The sequence below is a fragment of the Bos indicus genome, chromosome 10, assembly GCF_029378745.1.
Source record: "Bos indicus isolate NIAB-ARS_2022 breed Sahiwal x Tharparkar chromosome 10, NIAB-ARS_B.indTharparkar_mat_pri_1.0, whole genome shotgun sequence".
Lineage (NCBI taxonomy): Eukaryota > Metazoa > Chordata > Mammalia > Artiodactyla > Bovidae > Bos > Bos indicus.
This window is the reverse complement of record NC_091769.1, coordinates 22,061,767-22,077,827: the sequence shown is the minus strand read 5'-3', so window position 1 is coordinate 22,077,827 and position 16,061 is coordinate 22,061,767. Positions and strand designations below refer to the sequence as shown.

Genomic DNA, 16,061 nt, shown 5'->3' with positions numbered 1-16,061 from the left:
TTAGTGCTTACTGTGTGCTAAGCACTAGGGCTATGATAATGAAGAAACATGGTCCCTGCCTTTATGGGAAATTACATTCTACATGGAAACGTGTTTAATCACATTATTACATCAATCAGTATAAAACTGCAACTGAAAAGTGTGGCCCCTGAGAGGTTGGGAAGGCATACCTGGAGAGGTGATGACCTCTGAGCCTGAAGGAAGGGCAGTGAAGGGGGTGGGGGCAGGTCTGTGGATTAGCAGGGACAATGGCTGGGAGATGAGGCTGGAGAGGTGGATGGGGATCTGGGCCTCTGGCTGTGAGAAGAATGTCGTGTTCATCTAAAAGCAATGGGAAACAATAACCAGAGTCAAGGTCAGAATCTAGGGGAGTGTGACAGAATCTGAGACTGGAAATGACCACTCTCGCTGCTGCTATGTGGACACTGACTGGTGGGGGGTGAGTCCCTGCAGGGGAAGCTTGGAGGCCACTGCAGTGGTCCAGGCCAGAGATGCTGGCAGCCTGGACTTGGCCAGGGACTAGTGGACACATAGAAGATTCAAGAAATGTTTAGGAGGTAAAGTCAAAAGGGCTTGATGCCAGCACTGAGTGCTGCTACCATCCCCTTGGAGAAAAGGCCAAGTGAGACAGTAGTCAGCAAACCTGCTCACATCACAAAACAACTTGGGGTACTTTTTTAAATATAGATTCCCAGACTGTATACCCCAGAGTCTGATTCAGTCTACCTGTGTGGAGTTAGACCGTGACATCTGCATTTAAACACATGCCCTGGGAGATTCTGATGCCCCCTGTCTGCAGGCACTGATCTAAGGGACTTTGTGTCTCTGACCCTTGACGCAGAAGATCCATGTAGAGAAGTAGGGCCTATGGCCCTGAAAGTCCATCCCCTGTGTGCTCCAGAACCACTTCTCTTTGGGAGGCTGCATAACATACTGACCTGATTTTCCAACACAGTGCAAACACATTGCTCAGAAGCAGGTACAAGAAGGATCTGAGGGTATAAATGAACCTACTTACAAAACAGAAATAGATTCACAGAGGTAGAAAACAAACTTATGACTACCAGGGGAGAAAAGAGGGAGGGGATAAATTGGGAAATTGTAATTGATATATAAAATAGATTGACTAATGTATAGTTATACACTAGTTATACAGGAAACTCTTCTCAATACTCTGTAATAACCTGTATGGGAAAAGAATCTAAAAAAAATGGATACATGTATATGTATAGCTGATTCACTTTGCTGTACAACAGAAACTAACACATTGTACATCAACGATACTCCACTCAAAAAAAATTTTTTTTAAGTCTGAGGAAGGTCAGTCAGAGTGCCCTGTTTATACTACCACACCCAGCACGTGAATGCATGCCAGCGTGCACACACACACACTCTATCTGACAGGGGCCTTCCTAACCTTCCCAGGGCAGGGACTAAGAAATCACTATGAACATACCACCCAATCGGCACCTTTCCTGGTGGGTTCTAAGGATTTATGGTTACAGTTCACGCTATAAATTCAGGCTCCTCACAGGCCTAGCAGTTTACAAGGAGACCTTCCACAGACAGACATAAAGGGCTGTGACTAACTCCAGACTCAGAAGGTCTTGCACTGTTCAGTGGCTAGCAGAAAATGTGCTAAATATAACTTCCTCCTCGAGGATAGACACCAAAATACGTGTGCTAAAAATGCAGTCTGATTTCATTGCCAAAAGGGTGATGAAATCTTGATGAATACCTCTTCACTCTGGCATGTCATACCAAAAGCCCACAGCTGCAGGTAGAGTCTGTAACCAGATAGAAAATAATCCTACTGACTGATGATAGTGTGCAACAACTGATGCAAGACATCACTTTTCTCATCATGTGACCTATCAGTTCACACTGAATCCTCCTTAGATGGGGTCTTGAGGGTCTTTTCTCTCTGAGCTCCACCCTCTCTACCAGGGTCCTGGTTTATCTATAACTCTCTCTTTTTAAAAAATATTTATTTGCTGTGTCAGGTCTTAGTTTCAGTACATGGGCTTCTCTTCAGTTATGGCAGTGCGTGGGCTTAGTTGCCCCACAGCATGTGGGACCCTAGTTCCCTGACCAAGGATCAGACCCACATCCCCTGCATTGCAAGGTAGACTCTCAACCACTGGACCACCGGGGAAGTCCCCAGGGTCCTGGTCTAGCGGAAAGAAGCAAGTGAGGCACCTGAGATTTTGAGGGTCAGTCCCAACACCATCCAGGGGGAATAGCTCAAGACAAACCATTTCTTCATTTGCTCATGTTGACTGTTCTCCATAGCATTATTCACCATTATTATACCAGAGAAGTCTTTACCTTTATCCTACTAAATACCACTCTTCACTAGGGTTGAGGAGGAAAGACAATCCTAGCTTGACACTTATGAGTATGATGAATTCCAAGATTAAGGAGGATCTGTTGATGCCAATATATGCACAGAGCCCTCCTCCAACCCAGGAAGACAAGACCCCAGTCTGTTGGTTGGTGATTATGTAAAAGGGTAGGAGGAACGCTCTGCAGACCTGACCTTGCTAATGATACTCCTTCCTCCAGTGTGTTCTGAGGCCTGATGTGGAGTCTGTTAAAATTAGGCAATCTCGTATTTGAGTTGATACATGTGAAAACAAGTTATACAACCTTAAGAAGCCTGGGACAAAGATGACTCTGAAGGACATAGGGTTGTGGATGGTATTTTCATCTTTGTGTGAAGAGTCTGACTTTGGAAAAGAAAGAGCACAAGGCTGACACCCGATAATTGACATGGGGTCAGAGAACAGGATTTGGGGGAGGGCTTGTGACTTATAACAAAAGATTTATGGACCTCTGGTAAATTATACGGTAACTAAAAAAACCGGCATCATGTACTTCCCATAATTTTCAGGGAAAGAGAAAAGTGTCCAAATAAAGCTGCCTAAATATGTATTACAGGGACTTCCTTGGTGGTCCAGTGGCTAGGACTCTGGGCTCCCAATGCAGGGGGCCAGGGTTCAATCCCTGGCAAGGAACTAGATCCTACCTGCCCCAACTAAGAGTTCACATGCCTCAACTAAAGATCCCAGCCTGTGCGCCACAACTAAGACCTGTGCGTGTGTGTGTGTGTGTGTGTGTGTGTGTGTGTGTGTGGTCACTCAGTCGTGTCTGACTCTTTGTGACCCATAGACTGTAGCCCACCAGGCTCCTTTACCCACTGAGTTTTCCAGGCAACAATTCTGGAGTGGGTTGCCCTTTCCTTCTCCAGGAGATCTTCCCAACCCAAGGATCTAACCTGCGTCTCTTATGTCTCCTGCACTGGCAGGCAAATTCTTTACCACTGGACCACCTGGGAAGCCAAACTAAGACTTGGAAGAACCAAATAAGTAAGTCAATATTCAAATGGAGACAGAGACATAGAGAACAGACCTACGGACACGGGGAGAGCGGAGGAGAGAGTGAGATGTATGGAGAGAGTAACATGGAAGCTTACATTACCATATGTAAAATAGATAACCAATGGGAATTTGCTGTATGTCTCAGGGAACTCAAACAGGGGCTCTGTATCAATCTAGAGGAGTGGGATGGGGAGGGAGATGGGAGGGAGGTTCAAGAGGGAGGGGATATATGTACACCTATGGCTGATTCATGTTGAGGTTTGATAGAAAACAAAATTCTTTAAAGCAATTATCTTTAATTTAAAAATAAATAAATTAAAAACAAACAAGCAAACAGGTATTACAGTAGTGGTTTCCTACATGAATCTGCAGAATGGAGCTGGACCGTGATAAAGGATTTCTGGTCTAAAATGAAATCATATTTTTTCAATACTTTTTAATTCTGAAATTATATCCTTTCTAACCCTACAAAGATTAAGCTATGTTCTTTTATGAAAAAATGGTGACATTCTAAGATTGTTTGGAATAAGAGGGAATATCATTTCTTTTTTATCAATTTCAAGGGATTTTACTCTATAATTAGTTAACTTTAATAAAATCCTAAAGCCTGGAAGTGCTGCATCAGAGACCAGATGGTAAAGGAACTTGAATCTTTTCTTTTTTTTTTAATTGTTTAGTTTTTATTTCATAATCATAAATTTAACTTTGCAATCCAGCTAAACTTGGAGGGGGATAAGGAAAATATGGAACCCAAAGAACTGTAGCAAGAGCACAAAGATTATAGGATATTTCAAGCACATGGGGTGAAGGGGTGCTCTCCTGGGCTACAGAAGGAATGGTCTGGTGCTTAAGTAAAACACAAGTCAAATTTATTAGATTTGTCCACAGTCAGCAATGGTGATATTCTTGCTGGTCTTGCCATTCCTGGACCCAAAGCGCTCCATGGCTTCCACAGTATTCATGCCCTCTTTCACCTTGCCAAAGACCACATGCTTGCCATCCAACCACTCAGTCTTGGCAGTGCAGATGAAAAACTGGGAACCATTTGTGTTGGGGCCAGCATTTGCCATGGACAAGATGCCAGGACCTGTATGCTTCAGAATGAAATTCTCATCATCAAATTTCTCGCCATAGATGGACTTGCCACCAGTACCATTATGGCGTGTGAAGTCACCACCCTGGCACATAAATCCCGGAATTATTCTGTGAAAGCAGGAACCTTTATAACCAAATCCTTTCTCTCCAGTGCTCAGAGCACGAAAGTTTTCTGCTGTCTTTGGAACTTTGTCTGCAAACAGCTCAAAAGAGACGCGGCCCAAGGGCTCGCCGTCAACAGCGATGTCGAAGAACACGGTGGGGTTGACCATGGCTAGACAGCAAGGGAAGCTCTGGGGTGGCGGCGTCTGCAAGGCCGAATCTTTTCACAAGAAGACAAATAGTTGATGTAGAACTCATGACTGGAGGATGACCATGGAAAGATAACAGTGTTCAGAGGAAGCAGATGTAATTAAAGATTCAACAGTTAGTTTATAAGTCCAAAAGGAAATCACAAAACTGTAAGTGAAAGCATTTGGATGACAGGAAAATAACACCTGGCAGGAGTTACAGAATAGATGTTAAGATTAAAGGAAGACATGGAGGGATGATGGTTTTTAAATTCAGGTTGCAAAACTGTTCCAAGGCAAGATACCAAGGTGCCAGAGGTCCCAGAATCAGGGCATCAACTCCAAGTCTCCCTCTGCTGGAAGCAGAGCACCTAGTATATTCTTGCCCTATTGACAGTTTCACTTACTAGAATTTTTTTACATTGAATTATAATTGATATATTATACTAGTTTCAGGTATATGACATAGTGATTGATATTTTTATACATTATATAATGATCACCATGATAAGCCTAGTAACCATCTGTCACCAACACAGTTATTACAATATTATTGACACTAGCCCCTGAGCTGTACATTACACCCCCATGACTTGTTTATTTTATAACTAGGAGCCTGTACCTCTTCATCCCATTCACCCATTTCACCTGCTCCCTCAGCCCTGTCCCCTCTGGCTACCACTCCTTTGTCCTCTGTGTCTATGAGTCTGTTACTATTTTGTTTTTGTCACTTCCTAGAATGTCAAAGAAAGATGGTCAGACATAACTTTTATAGATTTCAAGTCAGATTTCAAAATGTTCCAAGAAAAATTACCTGAGAGGCTCAAAGGGGACAGCTAGTTCTCCTGTGTGAAGTTCCAGTATTTTGTTTCCCCCAAAGGATACTGCTGAGGAAAAAAAGAGCCTTCACCAATTACAAAACTGCACTGGTTGCTCTCTGATGTGATCAAACTATGAGAGGGACAAATGACAAGTCTCTTACACTAAAAAATGAACCAAACAAGTAAAGCAAGGACGCAGTTCATGTGAAAATGTTAAACCAATATGAAGGTTTTAGTGGACTGAAAGGTCAGTTTGAAGTGGTAAAGGATGAGGCTGCCAAAAAAACTAATGCAATGTTAGGGCTCATTCTTTGCATTCCCAGGTAGATGTGATGGTTCCACTGGACTCTGACCTGAGCAGAAGTTCAGTTCTGGGAAATTTTTCCTTTTTTTGTGAACAGAATATTTTCATTTTAAAGAAATAAGGAGAAGCAGGACTTTAAAAAAATCATTCAGGACTTCCCTGGTGGTCCAGTGGATAGGATTCTGCCTGCCAATACAGGGGACATCAGTTAGATCCGTGGTCCGGGGAGATTCCACATACCTTAGAGCAACTAAGCCTGTGAGCAGCAACTACTGTACTGAAGCCCGTGCACATAAAGGCCGAGTAACGCAACAAGAGAAGCTACCACAACGAGAAGCCCACAAACCGCAACTAGAGAGTAGCCCCCACTCGCCACGACTAGAGAAGCTCAAGAGCAGCTGCAAAGACCCAGTGCAGCCAAAAATAAATAAATACATTAATTAATTAAAATATTTTCTAAATCATCCATAATTACACTATCTAGAAATAACCACATTAAATATTTTAAACACATATGTATATATATACATGTATTCTTTCTATATCAGTAAATATAGAATATAAAAATGCAGCCACCCTGTAATAGGGAAGAAACTTTTATATTCTATTACAAGATAATCAGGGCTTCCCTAGTGGCTCAGCAGTAAAAAATCCTGCCTGCAATGCAAGAGATGCAGTTTCAATCGCTGGGTTAGGAAGACCCCCTGGAGAAGAAATGGCAACCCACTCCAGTGATCTTGCCTGGGAAATCCCACGGACAGAGAAGCCTGACAGGTCCATGGGGTCGCAAAGGAGTTGGACACAACTTAGTGACTAAACAACAACAAGAACTAAGAGTAGGAATTTATGCTAATAAATTTTAGCACCATTAACAATATACTAGAAATTTCAGTGTCCATTGTTTATAAATGTGACACCTAAATTATGTAGTTTTGTTGGTATTGACATGGAATGATATTTTAGAATATCAGTTTGCAGACATTTCATATAATGCCATCCCATTTTTGTAAAATAAAAGTTTGTATAAATAAATATGTGCATGTTCTACGAGTGAAACAGGAGGGAAGGGGGCAGGGAACAACCTTTAAAAGAAAGACACAGCGGTAGGGCATGACAAAAACCGGTTAGAACCGCCTTTTTTCCTCAGCGCTTGGCGCTGACCAGTTGCTCGCCTCTTTTCCTCCACTGCCTCCCAGTTCTAGATTAGCCATCACCATGGGTTTTGAAAAGCCCTGCTGGCCTCCAGGTGCTCAATGACTACTTGGCGGACAAGAGTTACATGGAGGGGTGTGTGCCATCACAAGCAGATGTGGCAGTATTTGAAGCCATCTCTGGCCCACCACCTGCCGACTTATGTCATGCCCTGCATTGGTATAATCACATCAAATCTTATGAGAAGGAAAAGGCCAGCCTGCCAGGAGTGAAGAAAGCTTTGGGCAAGTATGGCCCTGCCAATGTGGAAGACACCACAGAAAGAGGAGCTACAGATAGTAAAGATGATGGTGGCATTGATCTCTTTGGATCTGAGGAGGAAGAGGAAAGTGAAGAAGCCAAGAGCTAAGAGAAGAACGCCTTGCCCAGTATGAGTCAAAGAAAGCCAAAAAATCAGCACTTGTCTCCAAGTCTTCCACCTTATTAGACATGAAACCTTGGGATGATGAGACTGATATGGCAAAACTAGAGGAATGCGTCAGAAGCATTCAAGCAGACGGCTTGGTCTGGGGCTCTTCTAAACTAGTTCCGGTTGGGTATGGCATTAAAAAATTTCAAATACAATGTGTAGTTGAAGATGACAAACTTGGAACAGACATGCTGGAGAGCAGATCACTGCTTTTGACAAGTATGTACAATCTATGGACGTGGCTGCATTCAACAAGATCTAAAATCCATCATGGATCAGTTCCCTTAAATAAAAGTTTGAAAGACAAAAAAAAAAACTGGTTAGAACCAACGCAGCTCAAGATGGCAGAAGATTTGACTTCCAGTGGACCTTGAGACTCATTATACATTCATTATAATTCATGACACACCCACCAGTGTCATGACAGTTCTGAGGCCAATCATGAAAGTCCAAAAAGTGGGCGGTGGCCTAATTCCTGGAAATCTCCCACTTATTAGCCTATGAAATTACCCAACGCATAAAAACTTGTCCAGAGCTGTGTTAGGCATTACTGACAAAATGGAGGCACAGCCCCAACCCCCTCTGCTCATCTCGCAGGCACGGCCCCAGGATGAAGGAGTTAGGCCTTGTGATTCTGACTTGTTCTTTCCTTTCTTCAGTTGAGTTGGCTGGAAAGAATGTTAAGGTGCTTGAGAGAAGCACGAGAAAGCACAAAGCCTTCTACAGTTGTGCCCAGAAAATAATCTATAAAATAACCATTGACATTTGTTCAATGATCTTTACAAAGAATGTCCCAGGATAAGCACGTAGGCTGCAGCTTGAGGCCATGGGAAGGATTGTTATCTGAGACCTGTTTGTGAGGGAAATATTTATGGCAAAAGAAGATTGCTGAGTTTCAGTTCAGTTCAGTTCAGTTTAGTCGCTCAGTCATGTCCAACTCTTTGCGACCCCATGAATCGCAGCATGCCAGGCCTCCCTGTCCATCACCAACTCCCGGAGTTCACTCAGACTCATGTCCAGTGATGCCATCCAGCCATCTCATCCTCTGTCATCCCCTTTTCCTCCTGCCCCAAATCCCTCCCAGCAACAGTCTTTTCCAATGAGTCAAGTCTGTGCATGAGGTGACCAAGTACTGGAGTTTCAGCTTTAGCATCATTCCTTCCAAAGAAATCCCAGGACTGATCTCCTTCAGAATGGACTGGTTGGATCTCCTTGCAGTCCAATGGACTCTCAAGAGTCTTCTCCAATACCACAGTTCAAAAGCATCAATTCTTCAGCACTCAGCTTTCTTCACAGTCCAACTCTCACATCCATACATGACCACTGGAAAAGCCATAGCCTTGACTAGACGAACTTTTGTTGGCAAAGTAATGTCTCTGCTTTTGAATATGCTATCTAGGTTGGTCATAACTTTTCTTCCAAGGAGTAAGCGTCTTTTAATTTCATGGCTGCAGTCACCATCTGCAGTGATTTTGGAGCCCCCAAAAAATAAAGTCTGACACTGTTTCCACTGTTTCCCCATTTATTTCCCATGAAGTGATGGGACCAGATGCCATGATCTTCATTTTCTGAATGTTGAGCTTTAAGCCAACTTTTCACTCTCCTCTTTCATTTTCATCAAGAGGCTTTTGAGTTCCTCTTCACTTTCTGCCATAAGGGTGGTGTCATCTGCATATCTAAGGTTATTGATATTTCTCCCAGCAATCTTGATTCCAGCTTGTGCTTCTTCCAGCCCAGCATTTCTCATGATGTACTCTGCATATAAATTAAATAAGCAGGGTGACAATATACAGCCCTGACGTGCTCCTTTTTCTATTTGGAACCAGTCTCTTGTTCCACGTCCAGTTCTAACTGTTGCTTCCTGACCTGCATATAGGTTTCTCAAGAGGCAGGTCAGGTGGTCTGGTATTCCCATCTCTTTCAGAATTTTCCAGTTTATTGTGATCCACACAGTCAAAGGCTTTGGCATAGTCAATAAAGCAGAAATAGATGTTTTTCTGGAATTCTCTTGCTTTTTCGATGATCCAGAGGATGTTGGCAATTTGATCTCTGGTTCCTCTGCCTTTTTGAAAACCAGCTTGAACATCTGAAGTTCACGGTTCACGTATTGCTAAAGCCTGGCTTGGAGAATTTTGAGCATTACTTTACTAGTGTGTGAGATGAGTGCAATTGTGCGGTAGTTTGAGCATTTTTGGCATTGCTGAGTTTAGGGTTTAGGAATAATTAAGAATAGCTAGAAGCCTTTTTTAGGAGATAGTGATCTTAAGATGCTAGGGGCAAACAGGATTTAGAAAGAAAAGAAATAAACTGAGGAATGTAGCATGAGTTACAATGTAATCACAAGTTAAGTACAGTAAATTTGGGTGAAAGTGAAGTTGCTCGGTCGTGTCTGACTCTTTGCGACCCCATGGACTGTAGCCTACCAGGCTCCTCCCTCCATGGGATTCTCCAGGCAAGAGTACGGGAGTGGGTTGCCATTTCCTTCTCCAGGGGATCTTCCCGACCCAGGGATAGAATCCAGGTCTCCCGCATTCCAGGCAGATGCTTTAACCTCTGAGCCACCAGGGAAGCCCCAAATCTGGGTGGGGGAAACTAAAAACGTCAGACCTCTGACCTAATGCTTTTTGTCAAAGTATAAAAGAGAAGCTGAAGCTTGAAATAAACATGTAGTTTCGTACTGTGAGTCAGAGACTACATCATCGTTCACCGATGTAGTTCCGTACTATGAGTCAGAGGCTAGTTCATCGTCCACCAACACCCTCACCCCTTCAGGCTGATTCCCTGGCTGCTGGAGCTGGACTCCAGCAAAAACTAACCACCCCATATTTTAGGCCCTATATTTTAGGGCCTCTCACCTTCTGACAGTCCACAACCTGTCTGTGGAATGTGCTTCTCCTAAGTCCACTCCTTACCTATCACTGTCTCTAACTGAATTCTTTCTGTGACAAGACATCAAGAACCTAAGCTTTATTAAGTCCTAAGACCAAGTGTATGATCTCAGTTAAAAGATGTGGGTTCAAGACCCATCTGAGGTGCATGGTCTCAAAAACACAAATTGCTTAGTTAATAATGTTTGCTGCTGGAGAGTAGAATTGGCTGATAAAATTCTCATGGTTTATTTTATGGTTTATTTTCAGTACTGGCTGAAATTTTACAATGAATGTGTATTTTTATAGTTAAAGATCAGAAACAAAAAAGCTCTCCAGTCAAAGGTGATCCTCATTTTGATTTATATTCCTCTGTCACTATCAGATGGGAATCAGGTGTGCCCACTTTGATTCCTACCTAGCCCAGGACAGGGATTTACCTAATAGTTGACAAAGCTTGGAGAAGCAAAAAGCATTGCAGGAATGGACTCCCAGAGGGCTGGGTAAGGTCAAATAGAAGTAAAGTAAGAGGCTGTGAGGTAAAATTCATGTTATAGCAAGACAAGAAAAATTTTAACAGAAAAATTTCTTCTCTGCCCTTTAGCCTCCTCTCTTCCCCACTGTGCATTGTGTATCTGAATTATGCATCAACCAAACCTCCCCAGTTGGCAGGAATACCTGCTCAAACATAAAAAGCAACATTCTCTTAGAATCAACAGGACAACTTAAAGATAGCATTTCTGACTTCCCTGGTTGTCCAGTGGTTAAGACTCTGGGTTCCCAATGCAGGGGACATGGGTTCTATCCCTAATCAGGGAAGATCCCACTTGCCACATAGGGAGGCCACACCCTCAAAAGATAACATTTCTTTTTGACCTTATAAGGTGTAACTTGATCTACCATGATGAAGTGTGTGTGTGTATGTGTGTTAGTCGCTCAGTCATGTCAGACTCTCTGTGACCCAATGGACTGTAGCTTGCCAGACTCCTCTGTCCATGGGATTTCCCAGGCAAGAATACTGGAGTGGGTTGCCATTCCTTTCTCCAGGGGATCTTCCCAACCCAGGAAGTGAACCCAGGTCTCCCACATTGCAGGAAGATTCTTTGTCATTTGAGCCACCAGGGAAGTCCATAATGAAGTTTAGATCTGGATTACATAAACTGTCAATAATATGTCATTTGATATACAACCCTTTGTCATATGTCATATGTCAAGGAACTCATATAACTGTGTCTTGACTTCTTACTGGTTCAACAGTTCTCAGAGCTTTCTGAGATGCTCCTCCTGGATTATAATCCTCAAAGTCAGCTCAAATAGAAGTTTCCATTTGTTTATTAGATTGACTGATTAATTTTTCATCTACAAGGCTAAATTCTCCCTGCTGAAAATAAGAGAAGAGCTGTCTCTTACCCTTTTCTGAGATATATACTTTAGAAAACTTGTGAGTTCTGTCTGTTCTTTGAAATGTACATAAATATTAAAGTATATTTATGTATATAAATCTTAAATGTACATAAATCTTTAGTTTTAAATTTTAAATCAGCCTCTGGCCAGCTTTGTGACCCAGCAAGTCTTTCTTCAGGACCTTGGAACCATCTCTTTGAAGTAGAATCAAGAAAGATGGCACCCTTCCTCCCAGTCTCCATGGGAGAATAAGAACCTAGCTTGGAGGACGCCTCACTCTCAAACTACCTTCTGTCATAAAGATATGAGAAGTTTATTTTTCCTCTGGATAAAGCCAATTAGCTAACAGATGGCTATGCAATTACCAGATGAAATTAGGATATTACCTGTGACAAATGTAAGAGGTCTTGACCACACCATTTGTCACCATTTGCATTCTAGTTCCCTGACCAGTGATTGAATCTGGGCCCCCTGCATCAGAAGCACAGAGTCTTAACCACTGGACCACCAGGGAAGTCCACAGCCCCTATTCTCATTTGAGTGGCCTTTGCTTCCACAGCACTCTATAGAGTTGCCTTAGGTGTGTGTTCCATGAAAAGCACAGGTGTTAATTCAGGCAAGGTGGATACTGCAGTGCTAGAGGTCAGGGAGGACAGGAATGTAAACCCTAGTGTTTCTGGTGACATTGAGAAAAGTCTGGCTTGAACTAACCTGAGCCATAGACCTACATGGTGCCAGTCAAATATCTGAGGCAGTGTCTGGGCACCAAGAATTCAAAAAGTTTAATTAGAAATAGGCATCTTTCTAATTCCTCAGAAAGGGGGAAGGGCTACACTTGGTGCAGAGAGAGAGCTTTATTCAAACTGTTTTTTAGTCATGAGAAATAATGACCTTCCCAAAAGCGCTCAATAAAGAGGGGTTTGATATATGGGTACTGGCAACTTCATCAAATTCAGGAACAGGAAATAAAGCTGTCAGTGTCTTGACCTGGGAAGTCATTACAGAGGAGGGCCCTTCACTCTTATGTCTCTGCAACTGAGTAGACTCTCATCCATCTCTTCTCTATTTTCTATTTTCTCTATTATTCTCTATGATGGGCAGACTGGGCTCCTCATTACTCATCAGCTTGTTGCAATAACTTATAATGGAAAGTGTCTGAAAAAGAATATATATTCATATATACACATATGTGAATATACATAGCTGAATATATATAACTGAATCACTTTGGTGTACACCTGAAACTAACATAAATTGTAAATCAACTACACTTCAATCATAAAAAAAAGAAGAAAAAAAAAGAGAGATGGAGGGATCCCTGCCCCCACCAAAGTAATTACTCATCAGCTTGTACCTGCCCCAAATGGCCACTCCAGGCACCAAGTCTCCTTGAGCTTCCAGAAGGAACATCACCATTGTCTTGTAGAATCACTGCATCTCTTAGTTCAAACTCTCAAAAAAGAGACATTTGTTTGTACAATTTATCTGTCCTAGCCAAGCCACACAGGTCATAGATCACTGGCCAGGCAATGGATTGTGCCTTCAGTCAAATTATCCATCTGCGCGTCAGTCCTTGGAAGCTGAGGGCGTGTCTTACATAAGCATGCGAGCGTGTTGGGTGTTATGAACATGTTCTAGTACAGAAAGCAGTGTTATTAAATAACATGGACTACATATATCCACCACAGTCATTACAAATGTCCACTGAGGGAAGACAGTGCGTCACAGATATGACAATGGCCTGGAGAATAATGAAGATTATTCCTAGAAAGCTTCTTAGAGAAAACAGAAGGAAAGGGCGTCCATGGAGAAAGAACTAGGAAAGACTTTGTGTCAAGTTGATAGAAGAGTTGTATTCAGGATCCATGAGGAAAGGGGGTCAAATATGTTGGAACTTCAAATAGGACACACACAGGCTGTAGACCCTTCTGCAATTCTTGGAATATTCAGTGTGGACAGAACTTGGAAATCATCAAGTCAAGCCCTGATGCACTTCAGAGGACAGCACTGAGGGCCAGAGTGGCAGGTGACACGGTGACACCATTGTGGCCACAGAGTTAGAGTTAGAACCAAGGCCAGAGTCCAAGTCCCTGTCTCCAAGCTCAGCTTCTTTCTGCTATAGACCACTGAGGATCCCTCAGCTAGCTCACTCTTGCTAAGGCAAGTCCTCTCTTTTATTTTTATTTATTTCTTTAATTTTTGCTTTTCGGCCATGCCGCATGGAATATGGGATCTTAGTTCCCCGACCAAAGATCATACCCACTCCCCTTGCAATGGAAGCACAGAGTCTTAACCACTGGACCACCTGGGATGCCCCTTTCTTTTTCTTTTCTAAAAAATTCCTCTGTTTTAGTACTGGGAGTTTGCACAATGGGTACCTGGTAGTGAAGAGGAAGAGGAACTATCCCCCTCCTCTGTGGTCACTGACAGAGGACACTCCTCTCCTCAGCATTGTCCTCATCCTCTTTTCCAAACCCACTCGAACCCAGTCACACATCCCTGAGGACCCTCAACACTGTATCATTCCTCAGAGTATATATGAAGGGGTTGAGGAATGGAGTCACGACACTGCTCAGGACTGAAGGGACCTTGTTGACCTCCAGATATTCTTTCTGGAAGGGAGTCACATCGATAAACACCGTGATACTGCTGGGAATCACAAGTATGGTCAAGTAGGAAGCACAGGTTTGAAGGCCTTGTTTCTTCCACTTACATAAGGGATGCTTCCTATCGTCAAGATGATGTACGTGTAGGGAAAGGCCAGGAGGACTATGCCGCAGAGGATGACCATGGATGAAAGCATAAAATCCATCAGCTCGATGGCAGTGGTGTCCGCACAGGCGGGGGCCAGCAAACTCCACTGTCACAGAAGAAGTGGTTAATGATGTCAGAGTCACAGAAGGGCAGCTGGGAAGCACTAAGTTGGCCAGTGCTTCAGGGAAATGACAGAGGTGAAGAGGATGTCCAGGATGGAGAGGTTGCACAGGAAGAAGTACATGGAGGTGTGGAGGTGGGCCTAGGACAGCATCACGGAGATGATGAGCAGGTTTCCCAGGAGTGTCAGCAGGAACGTGGGCAGCAGGAGCACCAGCAACAGCAGCTCCACCTGCCTGCTGAGAGGAAATCCCAGCAAGATAAACTCCATCAACGCGGCACTCTGATCCTCCATGGGCCATCCGCCCAGCTCAGTACCTCTAATGGGACAAAGGGAGATGATATTTACGTGCATGTTCACGGTACGAAATCCCAGGGCTATTCACTAGAAAAATACACAGAATGTGGTAATCCAGATTAGATTTGTAAACCAAATTTAACCTGGTCTTAAATTATTTGCCCATGGAGCTGGAAAATGTGAGGGTTCTTTTTGCTTTTTGTTTTGGGAATGATAATGTTCCCTTTTAGTAAGGGTGCCTGCCCTGAGACCTCATTATCACACAGTTCATATGAACTTCCTAAAAAATAGCATAGTAATTTCTATCAAAAAACCTTAAAATTGAGCAAATCCTTAGACATCCTACTTCCATCTTGAGAAAATAGGCGTGAATATTTTACCACAGGAATATTCACCACAAAACTGCTTATAACAAGGAAAATTTGGCAACAACTTAAATATCAAGAATGGGGGATGAAATGAGTAAATTATAGAATATCTACATTATAATATATCATGTAGTTATTTAAATTATATTTTACAGCATTATGTAATTCCAAAATATTCACAATATTTATTAAGGTTTTTTTTTTAAGCAAGTTATCAACCAGCAATAACGTTATGATCCCATTCTGGGAGTAAAATGTAAATCAGCAAAGACTCTAGAATAGTCGAGACATTGCTAAAGAAGAAGATGGCAGTGAGGACTTGACTAGGCAGATAACAAGACATAAAACAAGAATGATTAAGGCAAGGTGGTCATGACACGGATACACACAAAACGGCCAGCGGAGCAAAATAAAGAGCCAAGAAACAACCCCACACAAATATGGCACAGTGCTCTATGTCAGAGATGAACGGAAGGTGGTGTTGCTGATTGTCTATATGTGGGAAAAGTAAAATTGGATTCCCTACCTCACATCAGACATTACCATCCATTTCAGACGGACAAGAAAATTAAAAGTAAAAATCAAAACTTCCAGAAGAAAAGAGAGAAGAATATTGTTTTGGGCCCTAGTATACAAAAGAGTTTACTAAAGAACAGAAAATTTCTAAACAAAAAAGGAAACATGGATAAATTACGCTACATTACAATTAACAGTTTTCTGGGAATTTCCTGACAGTCCA

General features: G+C 42.6%; 1 non-coding gene and 3 pseudogenes across 1 annotated transcript; 1 reads left to right on the top strand and 3 right to left on the bottom strand.

Moving 5' to 3' along the window:
- Window positions 1-4,032: 4,032 nt before the first annotated feature.
- LOC109564825 (peptidyl-prolyl cis-trans isomerase A pseudogene) lies at window positions 4,033-4,808 on the bottom strand (annotated as a pseudogene).
- On the top strand, window positions 4,746-7,832 carry LOC109564210 (elongation factor 1-beta pseudogene; annotated as a pseudogene).
- Window positions 7,833-12,223: 4,391 nt separating this feature from the next.
- TRNAR-UCU (transfer RNA arginine (anticodon UCU)) lies at window positions 12,224-12,296 on the bottom strand. The gene has a single exon. It is a non-coding gene; the product is annotated as a tRNA-Arg (tRNA).
- Window positions 12,297-14,183: 1,887 nt separating this feature from the next.
- Window positions 14,184-15,011, bottom strand: LOC109564209 (olfactory receptor 6J1-like; annotated as a pseudogene).
- Window positions 15,012-16,061: the final 1,050 nt, after the last annotated feature.